Here is a 5909-nt window from a genome sequence, read left to right on the forward strand (position 1 = left end):
ATTAGATGGACGAACGGACACACAGACTGATGCATGGATGTACGCATGAACGGACGCAGGGGCGGATGTATGGACGAATGCAGGAACGGACGCCCGAACAGACGCACGCATAGACGCACGAACAGACGCACGAACAGACGCACGGGCGGATGCACGCATGGACGGTCACACAGATGGACGCATGGATGAACGGACGCAAGAACGAATGGATGGACGAATTCTTCGCCCCACTCTCCATCATTCACTCCGTGAATATGCTGCCAAATTTTTTTTTTTGCTTCTGTATTCATATGACAGGCTTTGGGTCTCAGAGAGCAGGGTACTCTTCTGAAAGCCATAAAAATAAGAAACAATTCTTTTTTATAGCGTTTATCAGTGTACTGCATCAATGCTACTAGCATGCTACAGGAAATATGTACTGAATATGACTAAAAATTTTATTAAGCGTGTAAAACACACCTACTGCATTCGCAGATCTCCCCAGGAAAGCAGGATGTCTCACTTTATATCTATAGAGCTGCATGGCTCACCTGAAGGTCACCACACTGGACCCAGTCCTTGTAGCACCCTTCCGTTGGCAATGGATTGCTAGCCATAACCCTATTCCCATTTCAATTACTCTGTAGAGAGCACCAAGTTCGCTCTCTGTATTCCAGGTCAGTGGGATTCTGCAGAAGCAATACTGTCCTTGCGTGTGAGTCATCAGCCATATTCATGATGCTCAGAAAAACGTTGGATAATTTGGCATGGAATGACTCATTAGAGATATCATCAACAGATCATTAAAGAAATGTGTCAAATATTTTTTTTAAATCAGAAAAAAAAGAGGCATTTGCGAGCTAGATGCGGCGTTGCTTTCGTGTGGCTAAAGCTTCTTCAGATAGAAACAAACATAATTATGGCAGTAATTATGGAAATTAGCGCAATTATCTATTTCACCAGTAGCAATAGCTCGTTGGGTCAAATGGTCGAATTGAATCTCTTCCTACAAATAGTCTGTAGCCAGTTTAAAATTTAGGAAAAGCAGCCACTGGTAATCACCGCAAAGCGATACGACCTGCTCAATTTAGCTAGCGAAACCATAACTGACGCACCAAACATCTACCATTCACTTCGACAATGCCCTTCATGGCGACACTGTTTCTCTTGCACTGGGGGAGAAGATTAAGTGAGTGTCGATAAGCGGGCACAAAGCATCATCATCATCATCAGCCTGACTACGTTCACTGCAGGACAAAGGCCTCTCCCATGTTCCCCCAGTTAACCCGGCCCTGTGCTTGCTGCTGCCAATTTATACCCGCAAATTTCTTAATCTCATATGCCCACCTAATCTTCTGTCTCCCTTTAACCCGCTTGCCTTTTCTGGGAATCCAGTTAGTTACCCTTAATGACCAGCGGTTATCCTCTCTACGCGCTACATGCCCCGTCCATGTCCATTTCCTCTTCTTGATTTCAACTATGATATCCTTAACCCTCGTTTGTTCCCTAATCCACTCTGCTCTCTTCTTGTCTCTTAAGGTTACACCTACCATTTTCTTTCCATTGCTCGCTGCGTCGTCCTCAAAGCAATCTGTCTAAACTAACGGGTGATAACGACTAGAGAAACAGTGTCGTCATTGAGGGCGTTGTCGAAATGACTGGTATATGTGCTGTCTGGTGCATCCATTTTCGTTTCGACAGCTAAATTAGGCAGATTGCATCACTTCACGGTGACTATCGGTGGCTGCTTTTCCAAAATTTCAAAGTGGCTATAGACTTTTCGCAGAAAGGACTTGACTTTGCCCATTGACTCGACCAGCCACTAATGATGGTATGCGACGGCCATATTAGTATAAATTTTTGTAGGTAATCCGTATTGCAAATAATTACTTTCGTCTAATATTTTGTTGACGGAGGAGACGCTTTTTTTTTTGCACTATTCAGTGGAACATCACTGGTAAACGTGTGCTTCATTCATAATATTCGCGAAGTGGTGAAATCTGTGATTCTTAAACGTGTGTTGTATTCTTGATGTTGGCGAAGGGGTAGAGTGTGTTTATTTCTTCGACACTATGTCCGCTTTTCTGTCCATAAGTATGCGCAATTTTTTGCAGTGTAGGGAGGTTAACTACACTAAGTCCAGTTTGCTACCCTATACGGGGCAGAGGGAAATGAGGGAGAAAAAGAGAGAGGAGGAGATACACATTGCACGTAACACGCACACCGCACACACAGTTCAGCTTTCACAGGCGGTCGCACAGTGACGTCGACCTCATGAATTGTAGAAGGGTTCGTGTGGCTTTCTGGGCTGAGGTACGTGAAGGTCACGCTGCCAAGAACTTCTCCAGAGTAAAGGCTCGATCATCAAGCCTCCTTAAGGCGCACTGGAGAGTCCAGCGACCTTCTTCAAAGTCTGAACAATGGCACAGGACATGTTCTAGAGTTTCTACACAATGGCAGTTGTCACAGTTGGAGGAGTCGGTCATACCCATGCGATGTCTTAATGAATTGGTGAAGGCAACGCCAACCCACAACCGATACATCATTGTAGCGTCCCGTCACTAAGTCTTTGATGACAGCTTAATTGAACTTATGAAGCGAGGGTCTGTGGGCGTCGAGTCGAGTTGAGTGGAAGATTCCAATGCATAAGTGTGGTATGCGCGACGCGGCAAAGTTCTTTTGTGGCATCATCCCTTGACAGGGGTATGAGCAGTATGGGTGCTCCGTGGTGGGCCCAACGGGCGGCGTTGTCAGCGAGGTGGTTACCACCCATCCGACGGTAACTAGGCCGCCATCGAAAGATTGTGTCATGTGCATTGTTAGAGGCGAGGTGACAGATTTCATTCATTTGAGATACCATAAGATAATAGTTCCCACGTCATAGACTTCACATACATTGAAGGGCCACCTTGGAGTCGCAGAAGGTAGCCCATTTAGCAGACGATTCTCGCATTACAAATCTAATTGCGGCTAGAAGGGTGGCGATCTTGGAGCCCGTAGATGCTGTCTCATGTGAAATTTTAAACATGACGGTTATTGACCAAGATGGAATCACAAAAGCGCCCTTCGAACTGTTACTGAACTTCCCATTACTGAACTGTTTGTATAGTTATGAGTTCGGTTTTCATATGATATATGCAAAAGGTTCAATGAGATCTGCTTGAGGGCTGCAGATGACAGGCTAGCTTTTTTGGTTGTCCCCGAGGCTTTAAGGTGTACAGGGGGTCTTTGCAGGCATCACTCCAGGCAAAGTGTATGGTTGCGGGTGAGAATCTTCAGGAGATGGAATGCTGGTTAGCCTTCACCACTCTGGAGAACTCTGCCTTCGGTTTTTCTAGTAGTTGGCTAGCAAGGTGGTGGTTAGGCAGTCTGGATATACGGCAAATGTGCGCCCGGAGTGTGTCGACAGTTATAGAGGCCATAATCGGGTGGTCTTTGGCAATGGCAATAGTTGCGACCGTGTTAGCACACCTAGGCAATCCCAGGCATGTGCGAAGAACTTGGCCTTGAATACTTTGCAGGAGCCGGCCGGATGTTGGTTTTACCGGCATTTGAAAGCACGGGTGTGCTATACCAAAAATACCCTAAGATGAGCACTTTCTACCGTTCAAGCATGGCTAACACGGAAGCTCTCCAAGTTTTACAGGCAAGAAATTTCATTAGATGGGCGATAGAAATAAGCCTCTTCTTCAAGTGCGCGATCTGAGCAATCCAAGAAAGATCTCTGTCAATAGTGATGCCCAGGAATCTATGACGTCTCGTATGTGAAATATTGATATTCTCCATGAAAACTTGATACCAGAACATCACCTTGAGAGTGAAAGGAACTCAGGCGTGTTTATCGGGGGAGATTCTTAGCCCTCGAGCACGAAGATACTTCGACGTTGTTGTGGCTGCTTTTTGGAGTCTTGCCCGTACTTGAGGTCACGTCACTGGCGAAGCCCAGATGAAGATGTCATTGGTGTACACATAAAGGTGGACTGATCGAGGCAGAACTCGGGCAAGTCCAATAATCGTCCGGTAAACAAAATAGGGCTAAGATCCCCACCCTGTGGGACGACACGGGAGGTGTATTGGCCTATGGTGCAGCCTTCTGCAGTGTTCATGAAAATGATCTTTTCAAAAGTAGCTCCGAATCCATTTAAACAATTCTCCACCGATTCCAACATTTTCCAAGGCATCGAGAATGGCGTCGTGCATAACAATGTCGTAGGCCCCTTTCACGTCGAGGAACATACCAAAGGATGTGCGCTTGAGGGATTTCTGTTGCTGCACAGAGGTCACAAGGTCGATGACGTTGTCTATAGAAGAATGGCCTCGTTGAAAACCAGCCATATCCTCTGGATATATATTGTAGCACTCTAGGTACCATTCGAGGTCGAATCCTCGCAAACCAATGTCCCTTATATGATGAACGGTAGGTAGCCTTGAGTCGAATCCACAACAACGACATCCTTTCAGCACACTGGCTCTCCAACAAGGCCGCCTGCAAGTTAACATTGTCGTAGATTTCTGCGTGAGGATTGCCGGTGAGGTGGTCACCATGAGTGATTAGGCTCTCGGCGATGCTCGTGTAGTGCGTGTCCCTGAACTAAACGTGCTTTTCTCACTCAAGGAACTGGACGTGGTCCTAGCTACTTACAGACGTTCATCGTCACCTGGGCCGGATTGTATCACGTCTGTTGCGTTACGCCATCTTGGAGGACGGGACCGGGACCTGCTACTGAAATGCTGCAACCAGACATGAACTGACGGCGTCATTTCCGATAGGTGGAAATCCAGCCGCTTGGTACCGATACTCAAGCCTGGAAAATCACCACCTGACCTCACTAAAATAAAAAGGCACAACGCTTGAGAGGTTTTCGTTCACCTCACGTCATTACTCGTTACATGAAACAGCGTTACATAACTGCGCTACCGATAATAAGAAACGCTGTGCCATTTCTGTTGTTCCTCGAATGGCGCTTCCCGGTGGATAAAAGTCGATGCCAAGAAAAACAGGTTCACTGTTTGTATTCCCAATAGATGCTCGTTACACACTTCGCTTTACAATGCGATGTATACAGCATAGGCTCATTTATTGTGATTTCACGTGACCTATGAAAGTTGCCCGCTTTGAACGAGTGCCGAATTATTGAAAGTATTTTTCTCGTATAGAACGCTTGCCGCTGTCAGATGAGCCTTCTTCCGAGTGAGGCGGAAGTGTTTTAGGCACGTGTGCTCAGATTTGCGTGCACGTTAAAGAACCACAGGTGGTCAAAATTTCTGGAGCCCTCCACTACCCACATACCAATCATACCACATACCGCATACGTTACACCCCACATACCAATCAATCTGAGCCTTCTGTAACGCTGCAATGACTGTTGAAATGTGTGTATGCACCAAAAAGAAGTCCATTGGCAGCAGTGGGATTCGAACCTACGTCTCCGAAAGAACTGGTGCCTAAAACCAGCGCCTTAGACCACTCGGCCACGCTACCAGGTGTGGCAGTGATACGTCTTTGCGGATAAAAAACACAACACTGAAACCAAAGCATGGGCACTGTTTCTTTTCTAATTCCAACGCTCATATCATAATTTTTTTCTTAGAATGCTATACGATAAAAGCACTTTAATTTGTACTACACGGGGCTTTAAAAAGAAGTCTAATTATTAAAATAAAGCCGAATCATCCAAAGTATTATGAAAGAACAATAAACAGATGTCTGTTAAATCAATGCGCATGGCTTTTCTTGAGGAATATATAAATGCAGTATTTACTTTGCATGAAAGCAGTGTGTGGAGGTCGCGATTTCCTCAGTTGTACCTTTGTTTACTACATATAAACAGGGCGAGATTCGTGTGTCTAAATCTGAAACATGCTCTGAATGCACACCTCAAAGCATACCAAACCTATCACGACCACGCCTTTTCTGAAATTTCGGGGCG

General features: G+C 45.7%; 1 non-coding gene across 1 annotated transcript; it reads right to left on the minus strand.

Moving 5' to 3' along the window:
* Positions 1 to 5379: 5379 nt before the first annotated feature.
* Positions 5380 to 5461, minus strand: TRNAL-UAG (transfer RNA leucine (anticodon UAG)). Its single transcript has one exon. It is a non-coding gene; the product is annotated as a tRNA-Leu (tRNA).
* Between the last annotated feature and the right edge of the window lie 448 nt (positions 5462 to 5909).

Source organism: Rhipicephalus microplus, chromosome 2 (assembly GCF_043290135.1).
Source record: "Rhipicephalus microplus isolate Deutch F79 chromosome 2, USDA_Rmic, whole genome shotgun sequence".
NCBI lineage: Eukaryota > Metazoa > Arthropoda > Arachnida > Ixodida > Ixodidae > Rhipicephalus > Rhipicephalus microplus.